This window comes from Helianthus annuus, chromosome 15 (assembly GCF_002127325.2).
Source record: "Helianthus annuus cultivar XRQ/B chromosome 15, HanXRQr2.0-SUNRISE, whole genome shotgun sequence".
NCBI lineage: Eukaryota > Viridiplantae > Streptophyta > Magnoliopsida > Asterales > Asteraceae > Helianthus > Helianthus annuus.
In genome coordinates, this window is record NC_035447.2 from 165,380,411 (window position 1) to 165,391,901 (window position 11,491).

Sequence of the window (11,491 nt, forward strand, 5' to 3'; positions counted from 1 at the left end):
ATAATAAATCAGTTGATATGTATATATAAAAGAATAATGTATGGTTAAATGAATAACCAGGTAAAAATAAGTTGTATAAAACAATTTGTTTTGTAAAAAAAAAAAGTCTTGTGAAAAATATGTTATTTGTGTAAATTGTAATAGTCCAAATTGAATGATTCAAATAACGCTACGATATGTAATATAATACAAGCACTTATATATAGGAGGTACCAGCGGCGTATCCACCATGCTTGTATCACATTACACACGCCTCGTTACCTAATCACTTCCCTAACCCAACGGTTCAAACAATTACAAATGGTTCATGTGAATCAACAGATACAAACGGTTCACACGGTTCAACAGATACAAACGGTACACATGGTTCAACAGATACAAACGGTTCACATAATTCAATGGTTACAAACGGTTCACATGGTCGAGTAGTTACAACGGTTCAAAATGTAATTCAATGTGGCCATATGCTGGATGAGCATGTGCAGCAAAAAGTCATGTAAAACAATGTGCTAGCATGTTAAGTAAACATACATAGCAGAAATGTAATGTAAATTTATGTACTAAGTATGCACTGAAAGGACATACATAGCATAAAACATAATGAAATCATGTACTAATAGTGTACTAATGAACATAGCAAGTATATGATGTGAAAACAGGAAAGCACGAAAGTAACAAGTAGGCACATGTGTTTCACCCCAAAACGTTTCAAAAACAGTAAAAGAGGGGACTATGTACTCACTTGAGGGTGAGTCTTGAACAACAACCAATCAAAGCTAGAGGGGTCACGGAAATCAAACGACACCTAATATAGGTAAACTACATTAATAACCGGACCTAACTCGGAAGATCGGATAGTATGAGGTTTCGTAAACCAAATGAGTATTGGAACTCATATGATATGGTTTAACAAAGCCTACATACTAAAATGAAACCTAACCTATGTGCTTACGACCCATTATGACCCGTTACGATGGCTTACGCCACTTTAACGCGCCGTTCGCGTCAAACACATTCGGACCGCCTAACTAGCCCTATGACAAGTATTATATGCCTTAACAAGTCTAATAATGTTTCCTAATCAATTTAGATATCAAAATTTATGTTACATATGCTTAAAATGAATTTATGCGTAAAAAGGGCATTTTGGTAATTTTCCTAAGGCATATAAACTACCTATCATACGATTAATTAAACCTAGGTGACCATAAGGTATAACCTCGGAAGGTTATTCCCTTTGCTACTATGGTCACTAAACATGTTTGGTCGGATCCTAATGATCGACCAAACGGGTCGTGTTCGAAAGTCTAGAAGGGTACCGATTCTTGATAGTCAACTTGTCCAGCTCTCTGAAATGCTCACATATCCTGAAGGATCCATCCTTCTTTCTCCCAACAAAGCAGATGCACCTCAAATCGAAGAGCTTGATCGAATGAAACCCTTGTCTAGAAGCTCTTGAAGCTGATTTGACATTTCTATGATCTCAGACGGTGGTTAATCTATAAGGAGATTGTGCAATTGGGTGCAACACCGGATGCCAGACCGATTCGGAATTCGACCTGTCTAGCGGGGGGGGGGGGGGGCAATCCAGATAAGTCTTTTTAGGAAAACTTCTGGATAATTGCGAACAATAGGAATTTCTCCGGTATTCCTACATTTGGCCTTCATATCCACCGTGTTAACAAAGAACGCAGGATAGCCTTTTCATAATCACTTGAGCATCCTCACCATACTGACGACTCTCAACTATCAACCCTCAACTCTCAATACTCAACACTCGACTCAGTCGATCTCCGCGAACAACTACTACCTTTCTACCGTCACCAGTACGAGATATCTCAGCTATCACACCCCGACCACGTAAAACAACAAAACGTGGCGGAAACGTCGGGGAGTGTTGTAACAGAATCATTGTTTCACAACCATGGATAAAACAATTTCGTTTTATTGAATTAAATGTATTACAATGTCTTAACAACAAAGAAAATATAACATAGTTAACTAGTCTTGCATCTTTTAATGTCACTAAGGCCTCGTCCAATCCTATGTGAGCATGCATCAATATCATCATCAAATATCATCAACTATTGTACCTGAAACACATGTGAAAATACATCAGCATAAAAATGCCGGCGAGTACATAGGTTTTGTGAAAATAAGATTCATGACTTAGGTTTAAGAAAATGTTAATGAAAACTTGTCATGGATCCAGTTTAAGTGTTTGCTTTTATAAAACGTTTGAAAAGCGATAATAAATCAGTTGATATGTATATATAAAAGAATAATGTATGGTTAAATGAATAACCAGGTAAAAATAAGTTGTATAAAACAATTTGTTTTGTAAAAAAAACTCTTGTGAAAGATATGTTATTTGTGTAAATTGTAATAGTCCAAATTGAATGGGAGATCCATGCGGATGACAAAGGCGACGATGGGGGCTGATTAGTTGTGTTTGGTTGTTCTTTTTCTAGATTTTAGTCTAGTGGTCGTTTCCTTTTGTTGGTTGTTTTCGTTTGGTTTGGTTTTTGGTTTGACTTTCATGAGGTGTGTCTCATGATTGAACTAGTGTAGACTCTCTACACTACTTGTATTTTTTGGTTGTGAATATATAGAATCACTGGGGTAACCCTTTACCCAAAAAAAAAAATAATAGTCCAAATTGAATGATTCAAATAACGCTACGATATGTAGTATAATAAAAGCACTTATATATAGGAGGTACCAACGGCGTATCCACCATGCTTGTATCACATTACACACGCCTCGTTACCTAATCACTTCCCTAACCAAACGGTTCAAACAGTTACAAATGGTTCATGTAATTCAACAGATACAAACGGTTCACACGGTTCAACAGATACAAACGGTTCACACGGTTCAACAGATACAAACGGTTCACATAATTCAATGATTACAAATGGTTCACATGGTCAAGTAGTTACAACGGTTCAAAATTATTCAATGTGGCCATATGCTGGATGAGCATGTGCAGCAAAAAGTCATGTAAAACAATGTGCTAGCATGTTAAGTAAACAAACATAGCAGAAATGTACTGTAAATTTATGTACTAAGTATGCATTGAAAGGACATACATAGCATAAAACATAATGAAATCATGTACTAATACTGTACTAATGAACATAGCAAGTATATGACGTGAAAACAGGAAAGCACGAAAGTAACAAGTATGCACATGTGTTTCACCCCAAAACGTTTCAAAAACAGTAAAAGAGGGGACTATGTACTCACTTGAGGGTGCTTAGAAGTCTTGAACAACAACCAATCAAAGCTAGAGGGGTCACGGAAATCAAACGGCACCTAATACAGGTAACTACATTAATAACCGGACCTAACTCGGAAGATCGGATAGTATGAGGTTTCGTAAACCAAATGAGTATTGGAACTCATATGATATGGTTTAGCAAAGCCTAAATACTAAAATGAAACCTAACCTAAGTGCTTACGACCCATTATGACCCGTTTCGATGGCTTACGCCACTTTAACGCGCCGTTCGCGTAAAACGCGTTCGGACCGCCTAACTAGCCCTATGACAAGTATTATATGCCTTAACAAGTCTAATAATGTTGCCTAATCAGTTTAGATATCAAAATTTATGTTTCATATGCTTAAAATGAATTTATGCGTAAAAAGGGCATTTTGGTAATTTTCCTAAGGCATATAAACTACCTATCATACGATTAATTAAACCTAGGTGACCATAAGGTATAACCTCGGAAGGTTATTCCCTATGCTACTATGGTCACTAAACATGTTTGGTCGGATCCTAATGATCGACCAAATGGGTCGTGTTCGAAAGTCTAAGCGGGTGTTTAGTCCGCTTGACTTACGACTCTACACAAGCACTAAACTAAAAAGTGACGAGCTAAACATGCTAAAACTTGTTTAGTTAAGTTGGAAAACAGGTTTGGTATCAAAACAAATGGTTTTGATACCTATAAGTAGCTTGGTTACAAAATACGCGAGAAAACGCATTTTGGCCGAAACTACGACTAGTCACTGAGCCTAGATAACGTTGTAATCAGTAGGTATAGTCACTAGGGACCATAACCATCGTGATTACGCTCTGGTTATGAAGTTCAAACGAACTTCGCGTTGACCATAAACTGGTCAAAGCAGAAAGTCAAACGCAGTTTGACTTTAATGATAAAAACGAATGAAAAGAACGAAAGAATACCTACAAAAGGTCCCCGCAAGCTATGATCCGATTTACTCTCAGGTATGAAGCATAAAATTCAATTTAGAGAGCCAAAATCAGATCATTGTGCGTTTTGCAAGTGAAAGGAGTTGGGTATATATAGGAAATCTAGAACCGTTAGGATCGTTCATCGTAAAACGAGCTTCGATCTCATTCGTACACATGTGCCCATGGTTTTGTGAAACCATGGGAGCCCATAGTTTCAATAAAACCATGTGTAAATGAGGGGAACAGCTGGAACAAGCTAGAATTTAGATTTTTCATTTTGGTCCCTGAACTTCAGAATCTTGCATTTCGGCTCATTTTTGACACGTTTAAGCCCCGTTAACCTCATTTCAATGCTCTAGAATGAAGTTAAAGTATAGGGAACTCAAAACATGTTCAAAAATATGTCGAATGTCGGTTCGTTTGGTCGTACGGTTGCGTTGTTCGGTTAATTACGACGGAAGTCGTAACGAACGTAAAAACGATCCAATTCAAGCGACGAATGCAATTTTGTTATGCCAAACACTAAAATAAAATATTTTAATGCTTACATAAAGTTTTGGATGTCCGGATGTATTCAGAACGTAAGATATGCGCGAAAATGCAAACTTATGCACTTTTTGACGCTTTTAGTCCCTGAATAAACATAAAGTTTATTTTTGCGCACAAAACACCTCAAAGCCTATTTCTAAGCTATGTAAAGGATATTTAGGGCATATTTAACTTATGATCAAGTTCCGGATTGTTCGTTACAGTTCAAATCGGCATACTTTCGCAGTTTGTCAATTTTAGTCCCTGTAAGCGAACAAACTTGATTTCGGCATACCAAACCATCCAAAACTTATTTCTAAGTTATGTAAAGGTTATTTAAGGTATGTTAAGCCTATGTCACTATTCCGGAGTGTTTGTTGCATTAAACTGGTTATATTTACGCATCAGATCGCGTATAACCTTCCAGAAAGCGATTTAAGGCCCGAAATCGAACAAGAATTGACATGTGTAAACGATACACAAGTTTACACAAATCCCAAGTATGAAACCCAATATTTCAATGATTTGGTTTTTGTTTGATGGTCGCAGAGGCACAGGTGTCACAGTCTCCCCTACTTTAGGATATTTCGTCCCGAAATTTATTCGTAGGAGTCTGTCTGTGACTTTGTGTCAAATAACCACCAGAGATATGCAAGGCATAATCCTGTCATTTCCTTAACAGACATTCTTCAGAAACGAAAATGAATGGACGGGGTCATTTTCCTCAACGAGTATTCTTCAGAAGCGGAAATGAAGGAATAAACAAACAGAGATTCATTTCCTCAATGGACAATATTCAGAAACGAAAATGAACAGACGGAGTTATTTTCAATGAGTGCTTCATCAGAAACGGAAATGAAAAGGATGAACAAACGGATATTCATTTCCTTAACGGACAATCTCCTGAAACGAAAATGAACGGACGGAGTCATTTTCAACGGTTGCTGCCTCAGAAACGGAAATGAAGGAATAAACATACGGATATTCATTTCCTCAACAGACAATCTTCAGAAACGAAAATGAACAGACGGAGTCATTTTCAAGGTTGCTTCCTCAGAAACGGAAATGAAGGAATAAACAAACGGATATTCATTTCCTCAACGGACAATCTTCAGAAACGAAAATGAACGGACGGAGTCATTTTCAATGGTTGCTTCCTTAGAAACAGAAATGAAAAGGGTTAAACAAACGGATATTCATTTCCTCGACAGACAATCTTCAGAAACAAAAATGAACGGACGGAGTCATTTTCAACGGTTGCTTCCTTAGAAACGGAAATGAAGAGGGTTAAACTCTAGACACATGACAAAACTTGCTGTGGTTTCTGTGCACTAAATTCCATAATTATGTACGCGTCCATAATTACGTGATTCCTTGCATAGTCTTTTTTGGGTAAAGGGTTACCCCGGAGATTCTATATATTCACAACCAATAAAGAACAAGTGGAGTAGGGAGCCTACACCAGTTCAATCATGAGACATGCCCCATGAAAGTAAACCAGGAACAAAACAAAGTACCGAAAGAACCAGGACATAAAACACCTAGACACTCATCTAGACAAAACAAAAAAGCTACGAACTAATTAGCCCCCATCATCTTTAGTTTCGGTTGAAATCTCCCAATCCCCAAGCAGCTTCCGCACCCTAGCATTGTTCTTTAGCTTAGCTCCCATCAACTTGTATCTCACCGTTTTCAGAATAGTATCTTTTACCATTTCGGGTGGGCGCAGTTGGTTTCTAAATAATCTAGCATTCCGCTCTTGCCAAATAGTATACGCAGCTGCCGCAACTAGAATCTTCGCAACATAAACCTCAGCATTCTTTGACCGAACTCGAGCACATAACCATTCGATGATATCCACCCATCTCGAACTCACGGCCGCCATCCCCACTTTACCTCGAATCATACTCCAAACTTCATTAGAGAATTTACACTCAAAAAATAGATGATGATGAGAATCATAGTTCTCATAGCACAATAAACAGCACATCATATTCATGTTTTTTCGCCTAGAAAGATCCCACTGCAGAATTTTGTCTTGAGTAAGAAGCTTTCTCTTCATAATCAGCCACATCATAAACGCGTGCCTAGGAATACATTGTGCAAACCAAACAATACCACTCCAATCCACCTCTGATTCTCTATGCCGGACCGAGTGCCACACCGCTGACGAAGAAAACTCCTGAAAATCACCGCCATCTTTCCATAGCAACCGGTCAGATTTTGTCTGTTCTAATTGAAAGTGATCCAGCTGAATAAGAACAGGGAAAAGATCCCTCCACGCCATAGGCCAATTCCATGTTCTGTTAGAGAAAATATTGAAGACGGTGTCATCTAATCGAAAATCAGCATCTGTAATAGTCCTTGGCGATAGAAAATCACCAAGAGGACCTAAATCACTCCAAAGATCAAACCAAGCTGACGTATTGCGGCCATTACCTACATCGGACCAAACATGTTTTCGAATGATATGCCTCAACTGAATAATCTTCCTCCATGACCAAGTAGAATTCGATGTTGCTTTACAAACCCAGAAGTTCTTTCCTTTAAGCCGATAAGAATGAACCCACTCGACCCAGAGGGAATCCCGCTTCATCACAATACTCCAAATATGAGACGCCATCAGGGCTTTGTTCATATCCCCAATGCGTCTAATGCCTAAACCACCTTCATACTTAGGTGTACAAACCACTTTCCACGAAACTTTAGCTTTACCTCTACTAAACGACGCATCTTGAGACCATAAGAAATTTCTCATTCTAGCTTCAAGCTCCTTAACAACCCGAGACGGAAGCATAAACACCGAGGACCAATAAATATGCATAGAAGACAGGACTGAGATGATCAGTTGAAGGCGACCCGCAAACGATAACAATTTGTTCTTCCAGTGCATAATACGCTTCTCTAATTTCTCCACAAGCACCCGGCAATCATTATATCTAAGCGTAGAAGAAATAAGAGGGACTCCCAAGTACTTGACAGGTAACTTACCTTCCACAAAAGGCATAATGTCCAGAATCGCCTGTTTAACATGATCTTTCACATTACAAAAGAAAACCGTACTTTTCTGGTTATTAGGCACTAACCCCGACATCTTAGAGAAATTAGAAAGAGAGGACATAATACAATTAGCCGAATTCACTTCCCCTCTAGCAAAAAGAAATAGATCATCAGCAAAGCAGAGATTTATTATCTGCTGTTTTTCACATCTGTTATGAAATTTAAAAGAGGAATCTATCCGAACAGAATGCTGAAGAATACCCGTCGAAACCTCCATGACAAGAGTGAATAAATAAGGAGAAATAGGATCCCCTTGCCTTAACCCCCGTTTACCTCTGAAAAAACCATGAACCATGCCATTAACACATACCGAAAATGAAGTAGAAGAGACACAGATCATGATCCACTTCACCATGTTATTGTTAAAGCCAAACCCAAGAAGCACACTTTTCAGAAAACTCCAGTCCACCGTATCGTACGCTTTCTGAATATCAACCTTAAAAGCACATCTTGGAGGCCCCACATTCCGATGATAGTTATGCATTAACTCTTGCGTTAATAAGATGTTATCCGAAATTTTCCTACCCGGAACAAAGGCCGATTGATTGATACTAACAATCTCATTCAAACCTCACTTTATCCTATCAGCGATAATCTTACTGATACACTTGTAAAGAACATTACAACAAGCAATCGGGCGAAAATCAGTAACAACCATAGGAGTTGACACCTTTGGAATAAGAACTATAAGCGTATGATTCAGCTCCCGAAGCAAATTACCAGTGTCAAAAAAATCTTTAATAGCATTAACGATATCATTACCAACCAGAGGCCAAGCACTCTTGAAAAACGCAGCTGTAAAACCATCCGGACCCGGAGCTTTATCATTGCCAATAGAGAACATCGCCTTTTTAACCTCCTCCTCCGTAACAGGACGAACCATATTCGTAGCAACATTGTGAGATAAAAGTTTCGGAAATAAATCTGGAGCTGGTTGTAACGAGATCTCACCTTTGTTGCCAAAAAATTTCTCATAGTGTTGAACAAAAGCTTTATACACACTATCACCTTCATAGAGATTCCCTTGAATATCTTTGATGACATCAATCCTACTACAATGATTGCGAATTTTCAAAGAGGAATGAAAAAAAGCAGTATTCATGTCACCCGCACTCAACCAATCAACCTTAGCTTTTTGTTTCAGAAAACGCTCTTCATCCAACAAAGCATCTTGAAGATCACGGCTAACCGATGATTGCTCAGTCCGAAACTCAACATTTTGCGGCTCTTGATCAATCCTTTGCTGAATAGCATCTAACTTCAAACGAATAGTTTCAACCTTCTTGTGGAGATTACCCTGTTTGAACAGCAACGAACGAAGAGGGTGTTTAAGAGACCGTAACTTCTTGACAACTCGAAATTGGTGAACCCCATCAACATTAATTAGCCAATGCTTATTAACAATCTCCAAAAATTCTGGTTTAAAAACCAAAAAATTAGCAAACTTAAACGGCCTCGGTTTGAGTTTCATAGCTTCCGGAATAGACAAGATACAAGGGCAATGGTCCGAAAGCCTATATGGCTTGAAAATGGCAACCGAGTTCGGGTATTCAGTAAGAAACGGAATGTTTCCCATTACCCGATCAATTTTCTTTAGTAATCCCACACCTTTTTTAGGCTTTTGGTTCCACGTAAAATGAATACCTGTGCGATTAATATCCACAACTTCAATGTCATCAACACATTCCTGAAAATCCCTCATACCAATCGAAATGGATGAAGAACCCATCGAATTATCTTCTATGTTAAGAGCCGAGTTAAAATCACCCATAATACACCAAGGCCGATCCGCAACAAAAACTTTATGCATAGACAGAAGATGCCATAACTCCCTCCGCGTAACATAATAATTATCAGCATACACAATAGAACAGAAGAGCAATCTCTTATCCAATTTAAAAACAAGCTGTAGATGAATAACCTGAGGAGATTGAGCGACGATCATTACATCAAAAATAGCTGGATTCCACCCAATGATAATTCTTGTGCCTTTGTTACAACACCCGCCATTTGAAGTCCAATCCCAAGAACGAAACACTGCTTTGCACACTTTGCCCAATTTACCGACATCCACATGAGACTCTAGAATAGCACACAAGCTCAAATTGAAATCCTTGACTGCCTGCCGAACCTCCATTTGTTTGAGAGGGCGGTTCAACCCCCTTATGTTCCATGAAGCAATACTAACCATTGTTAATTTTCGGAGAAGGAGTGCTTGCCCCTTTGTTATTCTTTATGTTCCGTGTACCATCCATGATAAACCCATCCATTTCATCATAAATCTCCTCAACATCGTCTTCATCTGGATCCCCATTATTCGTGTCCGATTGCTTTTTACTAGGACCCGACTCGTCTTCCACCTCATTAAGAACATCAAACGGGTTCGTTGATCGAAAAGAATTAGAATTAGAAGTAGAGGCCTTACCGTTATCAGCCTTAGGTTTATTGGTATCTCCCTTTGGCTTTTGCCCCACCGGACGATATTCAAACTTAGACTTTTGTTTATTCACAGGAATCCCAGTTTTCTTAGCAGCTTTCTTCCCATAGACTCCGGTATAACCCTCCTGATCCACAACAGGAACCTTTTTAATTGGCTGATTCTTTTGAACATTCCGATTGTGTTCCTGGTGCATACTCTTACTCGTTTTCATAGGTTGCTTCGGGCAAGTCTCGGACGTATGACCAAAAACACAACAGGAAGCACAGCGATGCGGACTCCATTCATACTCCACATACATAGTCTCTTTGATAAAACCCTCTCTTGCAGATTCAGGAATTGCCATTGTAATTTCCTCTCGCAAGTCTCTATCGGCTGAAACTTCAATCAACGCTCTAGCGTAACTACTACGACCCCATGAGTCCATACACATTGACGTGGTAAAAGAATCCAACATCTTTGGTTCCCCAATAGTTGTTGCAATCAAGCTAAGACCATCCTCCGTGTAGGCCGCAATTGGAACTTCATGAATTTTAACCCATACTTGCACCTTCTTTACCTCTTTCTTTTCAAGTTTAGTAGTTGGAGTCCAGCAATTAAGAAACAAAGGCTGAGAACGAATAATCCACGGCCCATCCTGAAGAACATTTGACATTCCAACATCATCTCTAAACTTGAAGAAGAAAAAACCGTTAGCGTTCATCATAGTTTTTTGTAATCCATATTTTTTCCAATTCATCCGCACAAAGTAATCAACCACTGGAAAGGCAACCCGATCCCCCAGAAAATACCCGTAAAGGGTATTAGCCAACTTATCTTGTACCATACGAACTGATTCTCTCGGCAACACAACATCACAACCATCCTGATTAACGGAACTAGCAAGCGACCGAAAATTAACTTTCTTCACATTATTGGCACTTACCGAATCAGCGTATGACATGGGCTTTGCAGCAGCTCCATTACCCTTATTAGCCATCGTGGAAGATTCACCAGCAGTGAAAAAGTTTTCCACAGGTTTGGAAATACTCATCAAACCATTCAAAACCGAAGCATTCGACGTAGAATACATACCTCTTCTCGGAAGTAAAGGGTTACCTTCAATATTAGTTACTCGTAAACCGATCCCACGAACTGGTGCTGTTCCAGGTGTAGACAACTCCTCAACCACAGGTTCACTCATGTTATCAGCTCCATCTATGTTGATCGGTTTATTAGCAAAACTCTTGAGCGGGTCAGGCGGCTTACCGCGGTCATGCAA